The 12,234-nt window shown below is 38.6% G+C and overlaps 1 long non-coding RNA gene across 1 annotated transcript; it reads right to left on the bottom strand.

Annotated features, from left to right (window-relative positions):
- Positions 1 to 7,578: 7,578 nt before the first annotated feature.
- LOC113943511 lies at positions 7,579 to 12,234 on the bottom strand. The gene is made up of 3 exons (XR_003526354.1): positions 11,464 to 12,234; positions 9,552 to 9,662; positions 7,579 to 9,060 (listed from the first exon to the last, which is right to left on the bottom strand). It is a non-coding gene; the product is annotated as an uncharacterized LOC113943511 (long non-coding RNA).

Here is a 12,234-nt window from a genome sequence, read left to right as displayed (position 1 = left end):
AATTCTGTAATTCTGATGAAACAGAAATATGCATATTTTGTTTAGGGCTTTTCTGAGCCAAATCCTTGCTACTGCAACCCATAAAAGACTGATTTATGTTTATCTTTCCAAGTTTTTCTACAATCTCAGGAGAATTAACTTGTTTGGTCTTGCTGTTTAGAGACTTACTTCAAGTTGCAGCTCATAAGAATCAGCTCCTTGGCTTTTTCATCCATCTTTTTTTCATTCAAATAGCTTCTAAGCATTACCCAGTCTGTGTCCAAGGTTTTCTCATGCACAAATAACATGGAACTTGGAAAAGTATCAGGAGTTCAGACATGGAAGAATTTGATTTAGAAGCTCCAAGAAGCTCTCCCAAGATTTCCGAAAGTCATGAAGGTCATGAGAAGAAATTGTCCACTGCTAAGCGTAAGGACCCTTTTCAAGTCTCTCTTTTAGTGTGGGGAGGTGGGGTTTCTGAGCCTCTAAGAGTTAATAATAAATAAAAATAAATAATTGTAAGATACTGTTTCCAAAAAATATATGATCTTGTTGATGCACTGGCAGGGTCCAGGCAGCGTTCTGGATAGTCTGCATAAGGATCACTCTGTCCTGACTTGCCATGCTAATGCTGATTTCATGGTTTATTGCAGAAAAAAAAAATACTGCAAGTTTCTGCTCCCACTGTTTGATACAAAAGGAGAGTGGAACAGTCACCACCAATGAAAGAAAACATTTTGTCAAACCTCATGATTTTAGGTGAGAGAACAAATTGCCACAACAGATAACTGAGGTCAAGCAGTTTCCAAGCTACAAAATAAATCATTTTTTATGAGCAGCAAGAACATTCAAAACCAGAAAGTTAAACTAGAGCAAACATGTACAGAAGGAGATATAAAAAGGTTCCAAATCTTCACTCAATCTGAGAATAAACAAGTCAGATATGGACAGATAGGCAGATCACTGCACATCTTTACTGATGGTTCCTTGAACTTTTATTAGAAACATCTGATTCGGGCGACTACCAAAACAGATTAAAGAACCGGAGAGAACAGGAGACCTAATCCCTGAATGATACACCTATGTTTGTTTTGAACTGAGGAGAAATTGCAAATTAATGAGTTGTTTCAATCTGTGGGACCACTTTCATCTGCTGCAAGGTACCCACCATGAAGACATACTCTTCCAGTTACATTTGTTGGTGCACATGACTTGGGTTTCTCAAACTGAGAGACTGATATTAACCCACTGTTCTTCCACCAAGACATCCATTCGTGTAGCAGACCCTTGTCTCACAAACTTGGCTTTTTGCTGGCTAGGAGGAGTCATTCTGCTCTGCTTTGGGGCAGTAATAGTCTGGCTTCCCCTGGAACATTGTGTTAGGACAGGTTGCCTTGGGACAGGAAGACATGGACAAGCAGCTGTGAGCTGATCTGGGATGTGAATTTGCTACGGTTCCTGATTTTCCAGCAACTCAGAACTTAAACTGGTATCCTGGGAGGTTTGTCTCCTGCTGACCTTGGTTCCATCATTCCATGCAGTGGTTGAAGTCTTGTCAGTGCTCTTGGACACTAATTAATCCTTGGCGTGGGCTGATAACAACACAGGTTGGCCACAGTGTGTTTCACCCTCCCACTCTTCTGAGCCTGTCCCCAGGAAGAGATGGGCAGAAGGGGCCAAGTAACTGTACTGAGTGGGTGAGTGGAGATGCTTTTACACCACCTGAGGAACCTTGGCACTGCACAACCCCACCCCATGTGTTCTTTCAGTGTTTTGAGCCTCCTTCCTCATCCCCATCTCTTGTTCCTGTGCCGCCCACTGCATTGTGCTGGCACAGCTGTTTTTGTGGCTGTGGGTGGCCCAGCGGTGGGAAGAAGCAGCTGGAGGGGTGGGAGAGCTGCTTATGCCACAGAAGGTGCTCAGGAGCGAGGAGAGGACCCTCTGGCTTTTAGGTCACACCCAAGCCACCCACCTATTTTCCTGCAGGTTTGGTGGTTGCAGCATCCCAGATGCCACAGTAGGTAAATGTTGGCTTATTCATGGCGATTGCTATGTATCAGGTTTCAACAGAAACATAAAATCAACTAGAAGCAGTGAAAAACAGCCACAGCAGCAATTAGGCATGTGATCATCCTAGAGAGTTGGAAAATCGTGCTTCAGTAGAGCCCAAGGAGAGAGAAAGCAAATCCTTCCACAGGAATATGATGTGCTTTAGCTTTTACTAAGTGATGGCAATTATCACTGGCATTAAAATAGATTATTTTGATATTTCTTTCACGTGATTTTGTAACAGGGAGAGTTCTGCATTATAAACAACGTCTTCTGCTAATCTTAAAAACATCACCACTCTGTAGCTAGTAATGTTCTGGAAAAACAAAACAGAGCAGAAAATAGGAACCTGTCTTCCAAAATTTTGGAAAATTTCCTGAGAAAGTTCTAAAACCAGCCTCTGTCATCTACTGAAAAAAAAAATATTAATGAAAGTTCTTCTTAATATTTGATCCAGAGAAAGTGCTTAACGGGCTTTCAGAAGACAAAGATTCTTATGCAGCTGATGATTCAAAGGAATCAGAGTATGCTTTTTTTTCCCTTTCTTTACAAACATCTGGTAGAAAATGTGCTTTCACAAGATGCTGAAAGGCTCTCCTAAATCCCCCCAAATTTTCCGTAACAGCTCCTCTGAGTATCTCTGAAGCTTCAGTAACCCAAGGAATTTTAATATTATTAAATAGCAGAAGATTTCACATTTTGCATGACTTCATCAAAACTGGGCCTTATTTTAACAAGCATTTGGAAAACCACTTTTCAATTTAGCCTCTAGTTTAGCCTGCTATTTTATGTATTTTTCAGCAGAGTTCTTGATGACTTCTGCTAACAGTCCTTTATTTTAAAGGACTTTTTGTAATTATCTCTCTTTGCAAATACCAGAAAAACTTAAAGGGAAAAAGCAATGTCTGCCTTTGAAAACATAGAAAAAAGGCAGTGTCAGAATTCATGATTTTTCACACACCTGGCAATGGTTGTGGCAGGTCAGAATAGTGCCACTGAGGAATTTCAGCTCAAAGGCCTACAAGAGGAATATCTGGGGATGTTGGTGGGACTAGTGGAGGGACAAACAGAAGAACGAAGACACCCTCTCAATATCTTATGATTTTGCATAGCAAAAATTGGGGGGATTAACAGGAACGGCTGAAAGTCTTTGTGCACAATCAAAACTGCAAGTTAATTGGCATAGCAGGCACTCATTCAGGTAATTTACCTGACTAGAATATTAATACAGAAGAGTATAACTTGCTCTCAAAGGGTGGGGAGGGCAAAGCAGAGTGTTTTCTTAAATATCAAGATTATACTACAATTGTCCTAAGGCCCAGGATGGGAAAGAAAATAGAAGGATTGCAAGTTTGTGGGTGAAAGTAACAGGAAAAATCAAGGGCAGTGTCACAGCTTTGTGTGCCACTGAAGCAGGAAGATGAAGTGAATGATGCTTTTGTAAACTGATAGAACTGTGTGAAAGCGCTGGAACCCGGTGAAATGCAGAAATTTAACTGTTCTGGACATGTCATGGGAACCCAGGAAAACAGGAGACAAATCAGCTCAAGGTTTGAAGCAAAACAAAACCAATGGGCATCAAGAAGTCATTTATTCAATAAAAACACAGAGTTGTAAAGATTCTTTGGGGAACAGGTCTGAGATATCCAATAGATCTGACAATTCCTTTAAAAAACTGTATTAAAGGCAGAACCATAAACTCTGCCAATGTAGAAGCATGTTAAGAAATGAATGAAGCTAAATCAGGACTTTTTCAATGGCTTAAAACACATGAAGAGAGTATAGGAAGTTGGAAATTAGGTCAAACTGCAAAAAAAAAAAGGGTATAAACATGTGGGGATAAATTAAAGGGGCCGTGACAAAAAAAAATTTACATATAACTAGGTAATTTACATATAACTAGGTATTCTAAAGGAACTGTAGTAGGAAGAAGGAAATCAAGGGAGAAAATCATGGGCCAATTAATTAAAATATTTACAGGCTTCTAAAAGACAACAAAGAGAGAAGCAGCAGCCAAAATCAGTTTGTCAAGAGCAGACTATGTCAAACCAAACCAATTTTGCTCCATGACAGAGTAACAGGCATCAAGAATAGGAATGACTTGTAGACTTGGTATCTCTTGGGCTTCAGTGGGTTTGTGTCACTGTGCCACAGAGGTCTTGCATGCAAGGCAGGGAAACATGAAATTACTAATCAGCTGCCTGAAAATGTGTTTTGAGGTATCACAGATTCATTATTAAAGTAGAAATGGGTTATTGAATGGGGTCACACACTGGGGGTCTTTTCTGGTCCAATACTATAGAACAGTTTTTAGTAATGACTTAGTAGAATATAAAAAGTTTCTCTCATCTGAAGATAACAGCAAGTGGAGGTCATGGTCAAGGATAGGGTGATAATTCAAAATTTTGTTGAAAAATTCTGAAAACCAGGTTGAAAGTCAACTAGTAACTTCAAAATTACACTGCCAGGAAGGGCAGAGGGTAAGGACAGACTTTGTACTGCAGGAAAAAACACTGGAGCTATAGTAACCCAAAGTTTAACAAGACCCAAAAGCATCAGAGTGTTTTAAGAAGAGGTGGACATTATTCAAGGATATAGAAGAAAAGATGGAGAGAAGCAGGTATGAGACTTTAAATGCCTAAAAAGTAGCTGTGAAACTACCTCCACTCTGTCATTTTTCTTTGGGTTAATATAATCACAAAGCATTGTAGTGACTGGATCAAACCCTTTCCAGACCTGCCACAGACCAATGAGTGCTGTATAGTTGAAGTTGTATAGTTAGAAGTTGTATAGTCCTTTCTCCCCACTATAGATCTCAAGGTTTTAATAATTTTACCTAAACAGATGCAGAAATTTTATTTAATCTGGTTTTATTAGTCTCAGATGAGTGCTGCAGATCTCTAGATCTCATTGACTGTGGTACATATACTAATAAATAGAAAACTGATGAGCTTTAGGCCTCCCTCCTTGTGTTCCTTCCTCTCTCTGGTCAACAACGCCACCAATGAACTGATAGAAACAGAGATTTTCACATCATTATCTGCCTGTCTGTTGCAGAGTATAAAACATACGGATAGGCTAGAGAGCTGGATGAGGTGCTGAAAAAAATGTCCAGGTGCAGGGAATGCATGAAAGGACAAAAGCATATTTGCTGTTAAGAAATCTGATTTTTAGTATTTGGTATTTGTGACACTTTACTGAGGTCCAGCATTAAAAGACATTTAATCACTGGCATCCACAAAACAATATATGACTTAAATTATTTGAGCAAAGGCATTTCCCACAAATATTTAGTCTGGTACCTTTCTTGAGCCAGGTAGTAGCTGAAGTTTGTAATCCTGCAAGTTTTGTCTGCAAGGAGAGAAACAGATGCAGGAGCTGTCAGCTCTGACATGATCCACTTTATTTACCAAGAGTGTACACAAGACGAATGAAAAAGACCCTATTGTTTCTTTGCCTTTTTTTTTTTTTTCAGAGTTTGTGATGCTGTGCCTGGTGTTTTCTTGCTCACAGCTTCCCTGGCCTTTTGTTTGTTGCATTCCTAGGCAGGAAAACAAAACCCAGGGATTTCTAATACCCAACCTCCATCATTCCCTGCATTATATCAGCTCCAGTGTGGCCTTATCACAGATCCTTGTTCCTCACAGTGGTCTCTATTGTTTAAATTACCTGATTGCACAGCCACAATCAGTGATTTTAACAGCTTTTTTACATTTGGACCACGTGGAAGATACCTCCTGGACTGATGGGGTTCAGCTGTGCTGAAACAAACCAGTAGCACCATGTGTTGCCTGCATTGAGAAGCATCTCACAAGTATTCACAACAATTATGGGAAAAGCATTGGGAATTGTGGGGGTTCAGGCAGATACACCTGCAGTGTTTGCCCTGGGCCTGATCCAAACCTTTCTGAAGTCTATAGAAATATCCCCACTGATGTTAGTGGGCTTTGGATGGGGACCAAGGCTGCTCCAGAGACCTTCCTCTGGCAGTGCTCCCATTGAAGTCAACGAGATTATTCCCTGGCATAATAGACCTCACCGTCAGGAAGATTTTAATGATATTCAACCTGCATCTTCCATGCCTTCTGATCACCCCATTATTCCTAGTTATGGCTCGTTATCTTCCTTTTCCAGAGACCCAATCCTAACCTCCTTAGTCAGGCACAATTCATGCCAGCTCCAATGAAGGATGCAGGATTTCACTGATATCTTAATATTCAGAGACTGCTGCAATGCCCTCCTGTGATGTCATCACACAAGGAAAAAAACACATGGTATTTTTGGCTGCAGAGACCATGGAGCTGAGCCTATGACCATACTGAAGAAAAATGAAACGACTTGCCAGTACAATTTCAAGACATAAAGCAATATGAATTTTTAAATAACTTTTGATCTTATAAAAACATTTTATCATCTTTCTATCAGATGTACATCCTCATAGCTGTGTAAAAATCCATAGCAAAATTATTGGGAGTAGTTTTCTTTCGTTAAGAACTCAACATTTGTGGTTTCGAATAGCTTTATAATTTGGAGTGGACAAGACAGATAACGAAATACTTCTTTCTCAATAATCATTTATTATATATAATTTGGCCTTTCTGGATGGTTGGACTGGAACCCATCCTAAATTACCAATAGTTAAATACTTCTGATATGTACTAAAAATGGTAATTTCCTATAGAATTGTATTAAAATCTTGTATTTTATTTAGAATTGAAACATTACATATCTCCTATGGTGTTGGGACAAGAGTCCTCTCTTTGTGTGTGATTTTGCAGCAATGGGCATGCAATGACAGGGGTTTTGTCGCAGTACAGTAACACTAAGGATAATATTTATATTAGATAAAATAATAATACCAGGTAAAAGGAGATGTGTATGGACATTACACAGTACATATTAAATACCCCAAAATATGTTACCATCCCCAACACCATGGGCTTCCTTACTTTGTTCTGAAGAAATGGCATGAATTCCTCTAGCATGGATACTTGGGACTCCCTAGTGAGGACATGATTTTTGCATTTAGGAATGTCAGTGATGGCAAACCACTTTTTTTCCTCTACGTGCTCAATTTCACCTTTTTTTTTCATATCTCAGTGATCAGTCATTGTAGATTTACATGTGCATTCCCTTTGCTATTAGTTACATTCACTTTTCAGTAACTGCCCAGACATCACATACATTAAGAATTAAAAATGTAAGATATTATTGCTGCTCCGTGTCCATCATTGTGGCCCTGACTTGCCCTGCCTACCCTAATATTACACTGGATTATGGCAAACGGAGCTCTCTGAACCACTCCCTTAATGAGATAAACAAAAACACCCTCATGTTTGTGCAGTTATGGAATTGTTCTCACTGAAATTCTGTGTATTCCAGAGCCTATGAGCCCATCCAGCCTGCTTCAATACATCATTCTGTCCATGGGAGCAGACTTGGGTTAGTTTTTAAGTGAAATTAGAAAGTCACATTAACCATTGTGTGAATATCTACTCTTTATTCTAAAAACAATCTTTTGTGACATATAGTAAAAACTGTCCAGTTAAATTTAGACATATTTGAAAAGCAACTGGTTTTGTAGCCAGTGTGACATGAACACCATTTTTATCTGATATTACATGGATTTCACAGAATAAATGTTGGGCTGTCAGCATCTCCTACTGCCATTAACCTTCTTTTCCTCATTAATAACCAACCTGGAGCTGTAAGAGCCACCCATGAGTTCAAGCAAACCAACCAATCCCCTTCCCCAGGCTTTGAGGCTGAGCAGAGTAAGAGAGATATATGTCTGCTGCAAAATATTTGGCTCACTCCTGCAGAATTCATTATTTCTCCAGTAAATGCAACATGGCATTTCAACATGTTTGTATTGTGACTTCACTAGTTTTTGTTATGTATTTGAAATATAATGATACTCGATAATAGTTCATGGCAGAGTTATTTTTAAAAAGTATAATAGTGACAGCATTCAGGCATTCAGACATTCAGATATTTACAATCCGCAGACAACAGCTTTTTACTGCATTTTTTTGGTTTCACCTACTTAGCCATTCCATCCCTAATAGAATAACCTAATCCATGTATACCAAAAGTACTGTTAATATCCCAGACCTGGAAAATTAGCCAAAAATCCACAGAAAGATAAGCATAATAGAACACTGGTGATTAACACATACATTTAGCATAATGGATCCCAGCATCAACATCTCCTGTACATTCTTCCCAATTCAGACCAGTTTTGTGCATCTCAATGGTGGTGGTTATATCTGATGAAACAGCAGAGCTACAGCAAAGAAACAATGTACAAAGAATGTTTGTAACGTAATATGAAAATGGTGTTCAGGTTTTTAATACACTGTAATTGACCGCACTGATTTTTTTTTTCTGTGAAAAGATAATTTGGTATGAAAATCATGCAGTACTTAAATAATGTAATTTTGATAATGACAGTGAAATATAATTTCTGTAAGGCAAGTGAATCACAAACTTTTTCTCATTCAAATTAAGTGTATAATATGTCTGAATGCTGTCACTATTATACATTTTAAAAATAACTCTGCCATGAACTATTATCGAGTATCATTATATTTCAAATACATAACAAAAACTAGTGAAGACGCAATACAAACATGTTGAAATGCCATGTTGCATTTATTGGAGAAGTAATGAATCCTGCAGGAGTGAGCCAGACTTCTTCTTCTAGACATTTTATCACAGTATTTTTAAAGAGCTGAACCTTCCCCATGTTAAGCTGAAAACTGAAATTGAGATAGGCTTTGACCTTCCAAAGATAAACATGAATTCCTATGGATATTCAAGGTTACTGTTGCTTCTTGTGTTGTGCCAGGCTTTGGAGACAGAGGAGTTTGATCTATTAAGGGTGAAATTGCACTATTGGTAAAAATGGTCTTTATTTGTGCCGTCCATCTTGAGACTGCAGAGGAAGCGGCATCACTCCACTTCTGGGAGACCTTAAAGGAAGTTGGATGCACGGAGAGGTCACAATGCAAGAAGGTATCCGAGCAATTCCTGTAAGTTAGTACCTCAGTTAGGTTTTTTATATCTAATATTCCTGCCTTTTTTTTTTCTCGGGGCTTCCTCCTCCACCCCTTCACTGGAGACCCACACATTCCTACTCCTGCTTCTCAGAGAAAAGGCTCCTGGAGAAGGCTCGTGCTATCTCCACACACACTTCGATGTTTATAACTGATGGGGCTCCTCTCTTTGCAGCTGGGAAGTGGAGAGGAGCAGAGAAGCTGCACCACATCATAGGGGTCACTGTGTAAACTGAGGTTGAGTGTCGGGTGGATGATGAGTTGATTGTGCCCCCTTTGATCTGTGCTCACATCTGACCCCTGCACGGATCAACCCTTTGTCCAAGGCTGCTGAAGACACTGGGCATCCTCTGCTCTTTCCTCCAGTGTGTGTTTAAAGTGGAACATATATATGTAATGTTCCCTTATGCTGCTCTGTTCTACTCCCAATGATATATTTTATATATTGCAAATTTTACTCCTTACCAAAAATACATCATACTGGAAGCAAACTGAGTCAAGTGTTGTCAATGTGCCCGTAATTCCTTTGCAATTGTGTGAGGTGTGAAATTCGCTCAACTGTTCTCACTGGAAGATCTGAAGGGTGGGAGATAAAAAAATTAATTTCTGCCAAGTGGGCAAGGACAAATATAGATTATGTATATCTTATTTCTCTGGAATGAAGATGGAGGAGTTGTGGTTCCAAGAGACATCCTCAGAAGAAAAAGGAAAGGAACTAGGACAAATATTTTCTTTCCTTTTTCATCATATATATGATAGATGCAAAGAGACAGTAATGGTTTATTACACCAAAAGGTAAAATAAATGGTTGATTCAGCTAAATTGAAGTTCAAAATAGAAAAAAATATGCAGAATGTCCATGGTACAAACTTCTTAAAACAAGGTATTTCTCTAACTCATGAAGAAAACCAGAAATAACATTTTTTGTGGTGGATGGATGATCTTTTTGATTTTTTTTAAAATGGTTTTAAGAAAATTTTACTCTCTACTTGAAAATTATGATCCAGTCATAAAAGCAGGCATTCATAATGAGAAATTTAGTTATGAATGAAAGCTGGGATTCACAATAAAACACCCATTGGTGTTGGTGATTTTTTGCCTCTCAGTCATTACCTGAGTGTGGCACTAGGAGGCAATCTGCTATTAGAGGTGTCATCCCTCAGACATCGAAGTCTGGGAGTATCGAGATATTTCAGCACCAAATGGTACCGTTTATGACCAGTTTTTTATGTGTCATTACCACCATCACCTTGTCTTCCATCTGCTGTTATACAATGGCAGACTGGTGATTAAAAATACCTTCCTGAGACTCTGGTCACACTTTTGGCCAATAATTCCAATTTCTAATATCTCAAATAAAGGAGTGAGGTTTAAGTGAGGTTATATTTAGACTCAGGTGGTGACAGGGTTGTCACAGCCAACCGCCTGAGTTGACAAGACACATGTGTTCCCAGGTACACCCATAAGCAAACCAGCTCAGATAACCTGTACAAGGAATATTTATACACCTCTTTCTGCTGTGGACTCTTCTAGGGTAGAAAGCAGCCAAAAAGGGGCTAGGGTTAAAAACCAATAGTTTGAATTCAGGTACAAAGGCAAGAGCCATTTCAGCTCTTCCTCGATGTTGACTGCTTGACTTTGCTGTCTTACATCATCTTATTTTGATAAAAGTTCTTTTGTTGTTGTTTGGGAGCGAATGTATATTTACACACTTTTATTAATTCTGTAAAATACTTGGAAGTTCTGAAAGAACCAAGACAGAGTTGGAAACATGGTTTTAAAAATGCTTTCACAAGTGTTTACTAAGACAGAAAGTTGAATTTGACTTGGAGCACTTGTTTGTGCTCCTTTTGTTTACTTTATGTGAATATTTTAGCTAATAGGTTTACTGTTGGGATTGTTTATGGGAACGGCACATTTTAAGCAAATATTTCAAAAAATTTTCATGTATATTTTAGACTGGCAAAGGCAAATGCTTTCACTAGAAATCTAATTGTAAGCTTTACTGTTTACAGTATATGCTTTATTACACAGTCATTAAATCAGAAAGTATGTCTATGGACACGTGGGTTTATGTTCAGTAAGGAACTACTAACTCGTGGGTTAAACAGCAGCTACACAAAAGACATCAATGACTCTCAAGAATTCTAGATATTAAGTACTTTCATTTATTTATACATTTATAAATGTATAAATCCCCAGACCTTTCCATTCCCTCTGACACTGCTCTTTGCATAAGCCACTATTAAAGTCTGTGTTCCAAGTGCTGGGATGTGTTGTGGTATCGTTGGGCAGATCAAACAATACAAGAAAATAGATAATGCACAGTTTCCAGACAAAACAGAGACTTTTGAACTGGGACCAGTTCAAAACTCACAATAAATTCATTGTTAGTCTGCTTAATGCAATTCTTCATCTGCAAATTCTCTTGCAGCTTTGAAATCTTATCTGGCATCTTGAGTTTTAAAACCACTCCCTTCACACTTTGGAAAAAAAATAGTAATTCTGTTTGTGTGTCTGTAAAATAAACATAATTAACATAGGTGGTATATGGAATCAACGCTGCCTGTAAGCAAAGAGCTTCACAATTAAATCACAGATTTGCTGCTATGCAGGTTGAAAACACGAGCTTGGCCCAGCAGACAGTGATTTTTTTTCCAGGGTCCATAGATTGTTGTTCTATGCCTTGTGTCAGCACAACTGCATCAGGAACTTCAGCACTTGCATCAGCTCACACTAATATTATTTTTAAGACAAAATGGTCCTTGATATGACACTGCCACCCATCAACAGAAACAATTGTGCCATGGAATGTTAATATGAAAGTTTATATATGATAACATTACCATTTGTTTTTAATAATTTTTCCAATGGAAACAACTACTGTTTCAGTGAGTCATTTTATTTTCTTGCATTTCCTGGCAAGTGCTGCAGGACTGTTTAAGGAATAGAAAAACAAGCTGGCTGCAGCTCAGCAGAGAGGCTGATTCCATGGGCTGTGCTAGCTGGAGAATGCCATTTAAACCAGTGGTCTGGACTGGGCATACAAGATGGGTTGCCTTTTTCAGCTTCTAAACTATGCCCTCTTGTACTGAAACACTGTAAAACAACATTAATTAAGACTTCAAATTCAAACCAGAGCTCTCAG

Source organism: Corapipo altera, unplaced genomic scaffold (assembly GCF_003945725.1).
Source record: "Corapipo altera isolate COAL_440 unplaced genomic scaffold, ASM394572v1 61411, whole genome shotgun sequence".
In the NCBI taxonomy this organism is placed as follows: domain Eukaryota; kingdom Metazoa; phylum Chordata; class Aves; order Passeriformes; family Pipridae; genus Corapipo; species Corapipo altera.
This window is presented reverse-complemented; position numbering and strand designations above follow the sequence as displayed.